The sequence below is a fragment of the Ctenocephalides felis genome, unplaced genomic scaffold (genome assembly GCF_003426905.1).
Source record: "Ctenocephalides felis isolate EL2017-DRISC unplaced genomic scaffold, ASM342690v1 CF-g0.4_SCAFFOLD_03572, whole genome shotgun sequence".
NCBI lineage: Eukaryota > Metazoa > Arthropoda > Insecta > Siphonaptera > Pulicidae > Ctenocephalides > Ctenocephalides felis.
The window spans coordinates 1,263,931-1,276,887 of record NW_020539726.1 but is presented as its reverse complement, the minus strand read 5'-3'; the positions used below and the strand labels follow the sequence as shown (position 1 = coordinate 1,276,887).

General features: G+C 31.7%; 2 non-coding genes across 2 annotated transcripts; both read left to right on the top strand.

Annotated features, from left to right (window-relative positions):
- The first annotated feature begins 3,021 nt into the window (after positions 1 to 3,021).
- Trnal-uaa lies at positions 3,022 to 3,105 on the top strand. The gene has a single exon. It is a non-coding gene; the product is annotated as a tRNA-Leu (tRNA).
- Positions 3,106 to 4,059: 954 nt separating this feature from the next.
- Positions 4,060 to 4,143, top strand: Trnal-uaa. The gene has a single exon. It is a non-coding gene; the product is annotated as a tRNA-Leu (tRNA).
- The last annotated feature ends 8,814 nt before the right edge of the window (positions 4,144 to 12,957 follow it).

The following is a 12,957-nucleotide window of genomic DNA, read 5'->3' as shown; positions in this document are numbered from 1 at the left end:
TAGCCATCTCCACACTTTGGAATATTCGCACATGTGCTTTTGACCAATATTATTAGATATTACAAAAGAAATCACTATTTAACGATGTTCTCAGCTGGAGCATTCATCATAAGATTTCATCCTTTGACTAGGAAATACGAAAAATGGGGGTATGTTGTGACTGTTAGCACTCAGACAGAACAAAATTTAATAATTGAAATAAATTACATAAATTCTCACAAAAAATATCAATATGTTTACTGTCCGGCACTAAGGAACGACTTAGTGTCCGGTGCTAGGGGAGAAACATTTTCGTTGATTTGGTGGCACCTACTAAAATTGTTTAAAAAAATTAATAATATTTTACCATTTTACGGATAACAATCAAGTACAACTTTATATCTTTCCATACCACTCAAATGTAAATGCATAAATATGCTAAAATTACTTCCATTGATATATAGGTGACGACGTGATTTTGCGCCTAAAACAGGAAAGGGTTCTCTCGCCGTGGCCGTGTGCGTCACAGGCGAAGCTTGGCACGTGATCCTGTACCTGTTGGCCCCCATGCCCCTTTCACTTGTATTTTGTAATGAAAAATTTATTCTCGCTTAAATAATACGTATTAGAGTGTCCGGCGTTACAGGACTTTCCCCTATATATGTAATTGACACACGAGGATTCAAAAATCAGATAAAGCTGAAAAAAATCTTTCTGACAATTTAGACAAAAGTTTTTATCACGATAAAGTTCATGGTCTAAAAAACATACTAAATTATAGTAAATGACATGTGGATTATATACGACATTTTATCAAAGATTGTAATAATTAGTAACGACTTTGTGAAGTCGGCAAGATTTTTTCGGGCCTTTTTTTAACGGGAAAACCGATTTCAAAATTTAAAAACAATTTGATGTAGCTCAATCTAGTCTCATTAGTTCTGCGCGGTGATCGGCCAAGCGATTTCTTTGCATAGTTAGCAAAAAACTGTATTTTTTTGTTTATGTTTTAGTCACAGATCCTGAACGATTTTTAAAAAATCAAAATCTGTTTGAAGGATGTCAGTTGAGTTCACGCCTATTAGTTTTTGATACAAATATTGACCAAAAGTTTGTAAGTAATTAAATGTTACGTAATTTCAAGAACTCAAAAACAATTCAATGAAACTCAGTAGAAATTCACGTTGATTAGATTTCATAAATTTTATTTGTATTACTTCACAAACTTTCTGTACTCACTCCAGATAATGAAGCGCTGATGTTATTTGTATTGAATATCGGTACAAATAACTTTGTACAAATTAACCAGTAGGTCGGGTATGCAGCATAGATTTTCATGTTTCATTTATTTCTTATTGTAAATAATTTATTTTTCTTTGTAGAACTCGTTATTATTGAAGTAATTCAGTTTTTGTTAGATCGAAGCTTCGAAATAAGCAACCGGTAAAATTTTGATAATGCAGGTTTAAGAGTAAATAAAAAAATGCCATAAGGCGATCAAAAATGGTTATTAGATTATCAGATATTTTATAGAGATTTAATAATAAGTACAACTGTAAGACATTGAAAATTTTAGATTATGGTGCTAAAAGTTACAGTATTAAGGTACGATGCCGTACACCAACAGTTATTTTCTTAATTTAAAATATACTCACAAAGTATTTAAAACGTAATTTTTATAAACAGATCATGCAGATAACTGCATATGAATTTAGTTGTATTTGAACGTGCCTAAAACAATACATATGCATTTTAGATAAATATTTGGACAAATTTCTGTTCGAAGCAAATCGATTGGTAACTCCAAACGTAGATGATATGGCGCTTTAAATCAAAAGGCAAAATTGGATCCTGATACAGATCTTACATTTTATTTATGACAACTTCAGCTTAAAAACGCATTTGTAGTTAATAATGAAATAATCGATTAATTTATTAAAATTGACAACTGTGTTAATTATTTAAAACTGCATATAATTAACACTAGTCAGAGAAATTAAATGAAAGTCCTTTAAATAAAATATAGTTATTGATGTCATTATATATTGGTTCTATTGTAGATGAATAAACATGTAATCTATCTTTTTTTTGCTATCGCTTTCGCCCAAATCTATCTCTACGCGTCATATATTGAACATTGAAGAAAAACAAGACATTTGTTACAAACTAAAACCCTATCAGTATCGTTCCTGACACAGGTTTGATAGATTGCTCGCTTGGACTAGTTTGTTACCTTCGAATTCATCTACCCGTATCTGACACGGAACAGGCGCGCAAAATTGCTTCAAACCGCACACCATACTTTACTATTTACCACTATAACTGTAGCATGAAAATGGTTTTGTTTCGAAAATATTAAATATTGTAGATAAATTTGAGAACCATGATATTGATTATTGGTATTAATAAATTTAAGCAATGTTATCTATAAATATTTGGTCAGGCCAGTGGTTCTCAAAGTCTTCCAAACGGACCTTCAAAAGTCCATGACAATATTCAGGGGGTCCACGGCAGTGAATGCCCTATTTACTTATATTATACTATCTATATAGAAAATCATATACAATATTTAGAAATAAATCTAAAAAGTAAAAGTTTTTTTATAAAAATGTTTAAATTGTAGCGTAAGTAGATATTCGGTTTAAGGTAGCAATATGGTTGTATTTGTAAAACCCCAATTTGCTGATGATCAAAGGGTTTGGCAATATGTTTGCTTTTATTGAGAACATTATTTCTGGATTCTAAATATAAAACGATTTCATAGTTGTAAAAATAGATCTTCTGACGAAAAGAGATGTAAACTGAACATCATTAGCTGAAAGATGTAATATTAAACCTTACAAAATTGTTGCCAAATTATGATAATTAAACATTTATTTTTTGCTATAATTTGATAATTTATAAATTTTTTCAGAATTTTGAAATTTTTTAACCCAAAAAAATTACACAAATGTGTACACAATATTAAAATCTCTATGAAATATCTGATAATTTGATGTACATAAGTCAAAGTTTTGACATAGCGAAATTCGCTCATACGTGGTCAGGTTGGCCGAGTGGTCTAAGGCGCCAGATTTAAGCTCTGGTTCCCGATTGGGAGCGTGGGTTCGAACCCCACACCTGACAAATTTAATTTTTAATTACATGTATAAAAAAATTATTAATTTGAATTGTTTAATTACATTAAACGGTGGTTCTATATAGAAATTCAGCTATATGTTGCAAAAATTTTGGCATTTGAAATTTTTAATTTGTTTTGTAATTATCAGCTAATTATAGTTTGGAAGAAGTTCTCATGCATAGTCAGGTTTGCCTAACGATCTGCGGCACCAGATTTAAGCTCTGGTTCCCGATTGGGAGCGGGGGTTTGAACTCCGCACTTATCAAAGTTAAATTTTTAATTACATGTTTAATATTAATAATTTTAATATTCGGTAGTTCTATAGAGGAATTCAGCTGCATATTGCAAAATTTTAGCATTTGAAATGTTTAATGTGTTCTTTAATTATCACCTAATTAAAGTTTGAAAAAATGTTTCTTACGTTGTCAGGTTGGCCGAGCGGTCTAAGGCGCAAGATTTGAGCTCTGGTTTCCGATTGGGAGCGTTGGTTCGAACCTCACACTTTATAACGTTACATTACATTATATTATATTGTTGTATTATACATGTGTAATACTATGTCTTTATTTATTGTTGGCCGAGCGGTCTAAGGCGCCAGACTTGAGCTCTGGTTTCCGATTGGGAGAGTAGATTCAAACCCTACACCTGACAAAAAATAAATTTTATTTATACATATAATTGCATGAAGCTTTACTTTTGAGATCTTTGGTTTTGTAATTATAAGTTCATAATAGTTAGAAAAAGAGAATTATTTCGCTCACATAGTCAGGTTGGCCGAGCGACACATTTAAATTATTAATTACATGTATAAAAATATTATTAATTTGATTCGTTTAATTTCATTAAACCGTGTTCTATACAGAAATACAGCTGTATACTGCAAAATGATTGCATTTGAAAAATTTAATTTGTTTTGTAATTATCAGCTAATTATAGTTTGGTAAAAGTATTCGGTCGTGGTCAGGTTGGCCGAGCGGTCTAAGGCGCCAGGTTTAAGCTCTGGTTCCTGCTTGGGAGCGTGGGTTCGAATCCCACACCTAACAAATTTAAATTTTTAATTAAAAACGGTGGTTTTATACAGAAATTCTGCTGGATACGCACACACATACTCTTCCAAATTTAGTTTCATTCGATTCCAAATGGCTTGAAACGTCGAGAAAACATAAAATTAGTTTGTTAAATTTGAAGCTAACTATATATTCTTTACAAATAATTTCATCTTTGCAACTCAGTTTTTATCATTCTTATAAATATTAGAAAATGTACTTTATTCTAAAGTCGATTGATTAAGTTTTGTGTATTTACTTTTGTGTAAACATATATATTAAGTTACAATATTCACAATAATATATTTGAAAACATTCAAAATTCCTCGGTACGGGAAGTTCTATCAATTTGCTTTAAGGCACGATACCATTCACCACTAGTTCATAATTATTTTCGTAAGATATGATATTGTAAGAGCAGCCATGCTTATTATGACCATGCTAAATTTGAATTTGTCTGAGTAAATCGGCGTTTCAACACTCACTAAATTCAATTATATTAGGTTCTCTAAACAGAATGTAATATGTGTGCACAGATCCTTTACAAATTTTGCGATATATGTTTATTCGCCTAATAATTACATCAAATACAAACATGCTTAGTCCTTTATATTTGCGGAACACTAAATTAAGTGTGCGTTAGATTTAATGACGAGGGTGTAATATATTTAGCTATAATATCAAGCAATTAGCTACAATTTGTATCGTTTAATGATTAAATTGGTACTATATATTTTGATTAACCTATAAAAATAAAGTAATAACTAGTGGTGTATGGTATCGTGCCTTAATGCAAATTGTTGGAACTTCCTGTACCGTGATGAATAATTTGAGGATTATTAAATGTTTTTAAATAGATGTAACTTAAATATGTTTACAGAAAAGTAAATAAATAAAACTTAATCAATCAAATTTAAAATGAAGGACATTGTATAATATTTATAAGAATGATATAAACTCAAGTGAAACGTTAAAATTATTTATTTGAAGTATATAATTCAGCTTTAGAACTTTAGATAGAAAAAAATTAAAAATCGAATTATCTTCAAAATTCGAAAAATTAAATTTTTGGAAAAAAAATTCCCAAAATCAATCGTTTCAGCAGAAAGTTTTTTAAATCGGATACTTAGTTCTCTCAAAAACTGCCATTTTTTTGCACATTTAGCTTGGTATCTTTGAAATGGCAAGACCTGCCTTTGCCAAAAACTAAACACCACATCTCCTTACCAATAAGAATCCAATGTTTTTTGAACTATTCAAATCGGTTGATCCGTGTGCCCGAAAACGTGGACGAAAAATTGTACCCATACATACATACACACACACATCCATTTTTTCTGTGGTACATCAAAATGTTCAGAAACCTAACGAATCAGTGAAAACTTTTTCTGATAAACCAATATTTTACTGCTAAGCTTTCATGCAAGCAAATTTCAATAAAAATAAAAATATAAAATTCAATTTGCATTATGTATTTTTTTAGTATGACGATAAGTGTTATTTTAATCACGTAAGTAGGGGAACTAGCAGCTTGTTATAATAGTTGTTTTTAAAATTAGTATATCTTGAGATTTACCGATTATAATTCTACGAAATAAAGATAATGCAACTATTAGTTTTAACATCTAATGTCGCAAGTAGTATCTGATAATTAGTTCTTCACTCATTTTTACGAAAATTGATTTGTTTCTAAGTAATTCTTTCAACAAATTAACCTTAACTATGATTAAAACAAAAAAAAAATACGATAGTGCCTCCAGCAATATAAATTCTTATTATACAGGAAACGTATATTAATACAAATAAAAAAGATAGCATCTCCTGTAATACAATTTATATGTGACCATAATTCACAAACTATAAATTCCACCCATTCTTCACTTGAATCTGGTTGAACTTCACTACTCGCAAGACAACACTAATATTTCCAGATGTGATTTATTTACATTCATCAGGATAACTATTTAAATAATTTAGCAATTATAAAAACTTTTACACATAAAAGGCTGAGAAATAAGATATATGAAAATTAAAATCAGTCGATAATAATGACGCATGCACACTTCTGTTTACTTCGTCGAACTACTGGACAGTGGCAAATACAAAAAAATTATATTGTTTAAGATCTTATTGAAAAACGCCTGTTACCCCGTCACAATAAGCGACTAAATATTAAAATAATGAATATTAAAAATATGATAAATATAGCATACACATACACACAAATATATATAAATGATCCTTTAAAACGTTTAGAGGTGAATCATAAGAAAATGTATGATGAAACCAAATGAAAGTAAAGAAACTAATTAATTTCTTGTTTATTACCTTCAAACATGAGTGGGACCATCATTGTATGATTCCAATACTCATTTAACGAATGAGATATTGTAAGGAAATGTGAAATCAATGTACCATGGCACTTAAATCAATTCCACATTTCTTGTCAGCGTAATTGATTCCCTAGTGAACTTATACGTTGTATGGCTCATCGATCTATTACATAGTTATCTGTAGGGGCAGAGTGTAACAGTTTTTTTTAATTAATATATCTTGAGATTTACTTATTATATTTCTACAAAGATAGATAATTGCTGTAACTATTTCTCTACCAAATCAAGTAAAAATTCTTTCACACTTATTGTACATTATTTTAGAATTAATCATTTTCTAAAAAAAGTGTGTTGTATCTTACCCTGTGTTTGGGGTGAGTTGTAACGTCTACCAAGACACGTAGTAAGGACACAAAAACGACAATAATACCTCTGATAATTTATTCTCTTCTGATTTAAGAAAAATGGCTTGTTTCTAAGGAATTCTCATGAATCAACGTAAACTATAAACTAGTTGGTATTCGTATTTTGCCTTGAGGCAAGTTACATGAACTTCCCGATATGTTTAGATAATCGACTTAATCAATAAGCAAAAAATTAATTTATGAGTGATTAATAGTATTCCGAGTGAATCTATTACATATATTTGAAAACAAACGAACACGTTAACTCGGAGTATTTTCTAAAAGCAATTTTTCACAAATCAATAACTTTTATAATTGAACCAGTCTCCTTAGGACAAGTTTATTATGTTTATTAAGACCAAGTACTATATTTCGGAATTCGAGATACGCAGCTGTGAATATGTAAATACTTGCATATTGACATCCTAAAATTGTCTCAAAACCTACATAAGATACGCAGGAAACCATATGTTTACAAATAAACTATGTGCGCATGTAAATTCAGAAAAACAACAAGTTCAGATGGCCGAAAGATTAAAAATATAAAGAAAACAATTAAAATTTTAAAATTTAGAAAAAAATAAAAATATAAATTAAAAGTATATTTTCATTACTCTGAATTAATAATAAAATGTATAAAGCCAATAAGCCTAAAATATCTTAGTCATTAAAAGTTACAGATTAGAGATTACTCTTAAACTATTCCTACAGCATATGTTATTAGTCTTTTGACTATATTCCAATTATATATGTAATATGTATTCTTTTGTTATTATTATTGTAAATATGGTTTTTAGTGATTATTTTTACCATGATTAAAAAATTATTTATAGGTTAATTTAATTTTTATTAGTTAGTATTAAATATAAGTTTATGTATTTATATCTTAGGATAGTTATACATGTTTATTAAATTGTATAGAAATGTGTATGTATAATCTAATATAAATGAAATAAATAAATCTTTAAAAACAAAACCAAGTACTCTATCGTTATACCAAGCAAATCGTCTAATTTTAATTTTAACAAACGTCAAAAAAACTACTCATTTTCTCAAACTTTGATGAATTTTTAAAATTAAACTACTTGTCGTATGGCCGTAATATTTCAATAAGTTGTATAAGACCATGAAATATATCATCAAAAAAAGTTTCATAAAAATCGGCTCCACGTTTTTTTTTCAACAACGAATTACAAGAAAACGGCTCGGTAGATTTTCACCTAAAACTAATCAGTATCATTCCCAACTAAAATTTTTCGAACAGTTTTTGATTTTTTAAAATCCATTTGCTTAAATGTGGACGAAAAGTTTTACACATTTTTTCAAATTTCAAAAGAACTGCTCGGCCGATCGTCGCACAATACTGACTATAGTCTAGCTATAGTCTTCTTTGAGACACATCAAATGGTTTTTAAATTTTTGCAATCGGCTCAGGCGTTTTTGAGCAAACGTCGATGAAAGGTCTAATTTTGACAAATGCCAAAAAAACGATACTAATTTTTGCAAACTTTTGACGAATTTTTAAAGCCAAACGAGTTTTCGTAGGGCCGTAGTATTTTAGAATGATCTACAAGACTATGGTATCTACAGTCAAAAAAATAATAATAAATAATAATAATATTTTTTTTACACACTTTATTACCAGAAAACGGTCCGGCCGATCTCTACCAAAAACTCATCAGCACGATTTGCAACCAATATCTTTCGAACGGTATTTAAATTATCAAAATCGATTCAGAACTGCGGGCTAAAACGTGATCGAATATTTTTTAACTTTTCTGCTATTTCTGGTGGCTGATCGTCGCGCAAAATTTCTAAACGCTAGTCCTCATCGCGATACATCGAATTTTTTTTTATTCAACAATATATTTACAACTGTCCTACATAGACATTAAGTAAATCTTTTGGCAATTATATGTAAAAATGACATCGTCATATAAATAGTGAAAAATACACAGTTGCATTTTTCCTTTAAAAGAAGTAATATAATGTGACACGAGTAATTACAATCTAATTAAATCACTGAATATTTTTCTTTTAAGTCTTCGTGTTGTGTTTGTGGATAGCAGTGCGTTGGCCAACTCATTTGGGTGTTCTTCCAGTCTGTCTTTGTGGTTAACAGCGAATCTTTTAACTTCCTCGGCTACAGTGCGCATATGTGTGTCATCATGAATCAGCCAGGTGGGAGTATATTTTGGGGCGCCTAAAGCGATCCTAAGAACTTTGTTCTGAAACCTTTGAATGATGTTAGCATTACTTTTAGATGTGGTGCCCCAAACTGCTATGCCATATGTCCAAATCGGCTTAAGTACAACTTTGTATACCAGTATTTTGTTGTGTACAGAAAGATGGGATCTCTTACCCATTAACCAATATAGTTCTCGTAACTTTTCCTCAAGCTGTTGTCTTTTCTTTTTCATGTGAATTTTCCAATTCAGTTTGTGGTCTAGATGCATGCCCAGATACTTTACGTGTTCGACCTGAGGGACTTCTATTGCATTCACAGTTACAGGTAGACATGTCTCGTGTTTGAGTGTAAAAGTGATGTGGGATGATTTCTGGCCATTGATCTCTAGCCTCCACAGTTTGTACCATTTTTCTATTGATGTTAAGTGACTTTGAAGTTGCTCTGAAGCAGTTGTGGGATTTTCATGTTTTGAAAGAATGCAAATATCGTCAGCAAATGAGGCTATGTCTGTGTCAAGTGAGGTGGGAATGTCAGCTGTAAAAATTAAGAACAAAATTGGGCCGAGAACACTGCCTTGAGGAACGCCTGATTTTATTGTTTTAATAGGTGAGTTCATGTTGATAATGTTTGATAAGTATGATTTAATTAATAGAAATAGTTCATTGGGTAAAGTATTTTTAATTTTATAAAGAAGTCCTGTATGCCAAACTTTGTCAAATGCTTGTGTCGTATCTAAGAACAGAGCTGAGCAATATTTCTTTTCTTGTAGAGTTTCGTTGATCTTATGCATCAATCTATGGGTTTGTTCAATCGTTGAATGCATCTTTCTAAAACCGAACTGATGACAAGGAATTGTATTATTATTGTTCAATGTGACAAGAATTCTTTTAAGCAGCAATCTTTCGAGTATTTTGGAAAGGAGGGGTAAAAAACTTATTGGTCGATATGATGTTGTATAGGATGGATCTTTGCCAGGTTTTGAAATCAAGATAATCCTAGCTCTTTTCCAAGCTTGAGGAAAAATTTGAAGTCTACATATCGAATTGTATAGAATTGTCAGAAACCTTATAGACTTTGGTGAAAGGTGTTTCAGCATTTGCATCGAGATCTTGTCGTATCCTGGTGATTTACCTGATTTGGATTTTATTATTTCTTTCTTGACTTCTGATAGGGAGAAGCGAATTGTCGGAACTTGTGGTCCTGGAGACATGTTACGAAGCCCATAGTAAATAAACTCTTCTTCTTGAGAACTGCATTTCTGAGGCGGACATTGAAAAACTTCTTCAAAATAGTCGGCAAAGTAATTGACCTTATCCTCATGGCTTATAGCCCAGGAGTTGTCGGCTTTTTTAATGGGTACCGTTTGAGCGACTGGTTGTTTAATTTCTTTGCGGCTTTCCAAAGTGAATAGTTAGTTTCTTTGGTAGAAGTTAAGTCTTTTAATTTCTCTTCAAAAACTTGGTTGTTAAAGTTCCGGAGCATGAGTTTTAAATCTTTGCAAGCTCTGTTAAAATTGGATTTATCTACCGGTGATCATGTGGTTTGCCAGATTTTCCTTAGTCTTCTTTTTATTGCGATTTGCCGTTTGATTGAAGTTGGACAATTAAAAGAAAAGTTGTTTTCGATTGATGGAGTGGAGTTTTGTGCGGCGATATAGAGTGAGTCATTAAAAAAGTTCACTGCAAAATCAATATCTTTTTCAGATTTTAGTTGTAAGTTGCATTCCAGATTATTGTCCAGAATATCTCCAAATTTGCTACAATTGGTATACTTATTTGTTAGGTGAAGGTTGAGGTTGAAGATTGGTTCAGTATTGCTAAAAGATACAATTACCGGAGAGTGATCTGAAGACAAGTCCAAGCTTGAGTAGGCTTTCAAGTTTCTTTCTGGAATACCTTTGCAAATGAAGAAATCTAGTAAATCTGGTTTTTTATGCATGTCGCTTGGCCAGTAGGTAGGTTCTCCTGTCGAAATTGGTGTTGAGTTGTTCGAGTTAATTAAGTTGAAGAGTTCTCGTCCTCTGGGATTGCATAGTCTTGAACCCCAGTGAGTATGCTTGACATTATAGTCCCCTGCTACTATGTATTTATTTCCAAGACCGTTGAAAAACGTTTCAAAGTCTCGTTTTAGTATCTTATGTTTAGGCGGGCAGTAGACTGATGCAATTATAGTATTACTTTGAGGAAATTCTACAGAAATGATGGTTGCTTGCAGGAAATCTTTACAGACAGGTTCCATTAGATAATGTTTGATTTTAGATTTTATTAAAATGGCTGATCCTCCGTGTGCTCTATCGTCAGGATGCCTGGTGCTGTAAGTGGTATAGAATGGAATATTAAAATAACTTCTGCTCGTAAAATGAGTTTCTGAAATTAGCATTATATCAATGTCATTGCTTAGAAGAAATTGTTTGAGCTCTTGGTGATGTTGAGCTAGACCGTTGGCGTTCCATGTGCACAATTTATATTCGAATGCCATTATTTTTATTCACTAAAAGACTTGTGATTATATTGAGCACAGTGCCCATTTGGTTCATTAACGTTTTCATCATATTTTTTAATTCATGTATGCCACTTTGTTGATTGGCTTGTTGATGGTTTGTAGGTTGTTCTGAATTGTCTTGTTGGCATGTAACATTATTATCTATTTTCTGTGAGTTTCTTGTTATTTCTGAGAAGGGGACGTTTGCACGTACGAAGGAGTGGCTCGTATTAACGGGATTTTTGAGGGGAGTCTGACTTCTTCTTAATGGTGGAAATTTACGAAGTTTTTCTTGTTGATAAATAGCACATACTTTATAGCTTGCGGGATGGTTTCCTCCACAAAGTGCGCATTTTACGTTTTGATTGACAGGATCTCTCCACAAACAATCTTTAGTAAAGTGTTTTCCGGCGCATTTTACACAACGCGCTGTGCGTGTACAGTAATTTTTTGTGTGCCCTAAACTCTGGCATCTTGTACATTGTGGCACTTCTAGAGTAGGTCTGTTTGCTTCTATAGAAACCTTGGTTCTGTAAAGAAAGTCAATGGAATAAATATTTTTGTTATTTTTCTGTTGTTCCAATTCCACCACAAAGATATTTATTGGGTATCCTGTGTATCTATGTTTCAAGTTGTAAATTCTTAAAACTTTGTGACCCTTTTCACTTATTTCTTGTTTTAGCATTGCTACATCAGTGCTATGATGTAAATTTTTTATTACAACTTTGAAAGATCGCTGTGACTTTGTTTGATATGAATGTAGTTCAGTTCCTTTTTCTTTCAAATGTTTTAGTACGATATTATACGTCTGTGGATCCTTTGTGTTTACTTTAACTTGCTGCAGTCCAGTTGTTTTGTAAGAATATTTGTCCTTGGCGTGTAATTCTAATAATTCGATGAGAGGCTTGATGTCGTCAACACCGTAGACAAAGATTGGTGGTGGATTAATTGTCTTTTCTACTGGTTCAACACTAGAAGGCGCGTATTGCAGAGTGTCATAATAATTCTTTGTGGGCACTGAGTTTAACCAGTAGTCTTTCAAGGTAACCTTTTTCGTTGTTGCTTCGTTGCAGTAATTTTCTTGTCTTCTTTTATTTGTAACGGTTGTCCATCCCTGGCCTTGATCAACATCATTCATATTTCTATTGGTTGGTTCAGGAGTTGTGTGTACTTCGGTGTTCTGATTGACGTTATTGTTAATGTCTTGATACGCCGTGTAATCTTTACCGGCGGTATTTATATGCACTGGGTCACTGACATTTTTAATTGTTTTTATGTTAATTCTTTCACTTGAGTAGTCACTTAGGTCCATTTCACTATCAATATTGTCATATTCCTTGTGATTCACAGTGTTCATTGCTTGCGCAATTGATTCGCCAACAGTTGAACAGCTAACCAAACTTAC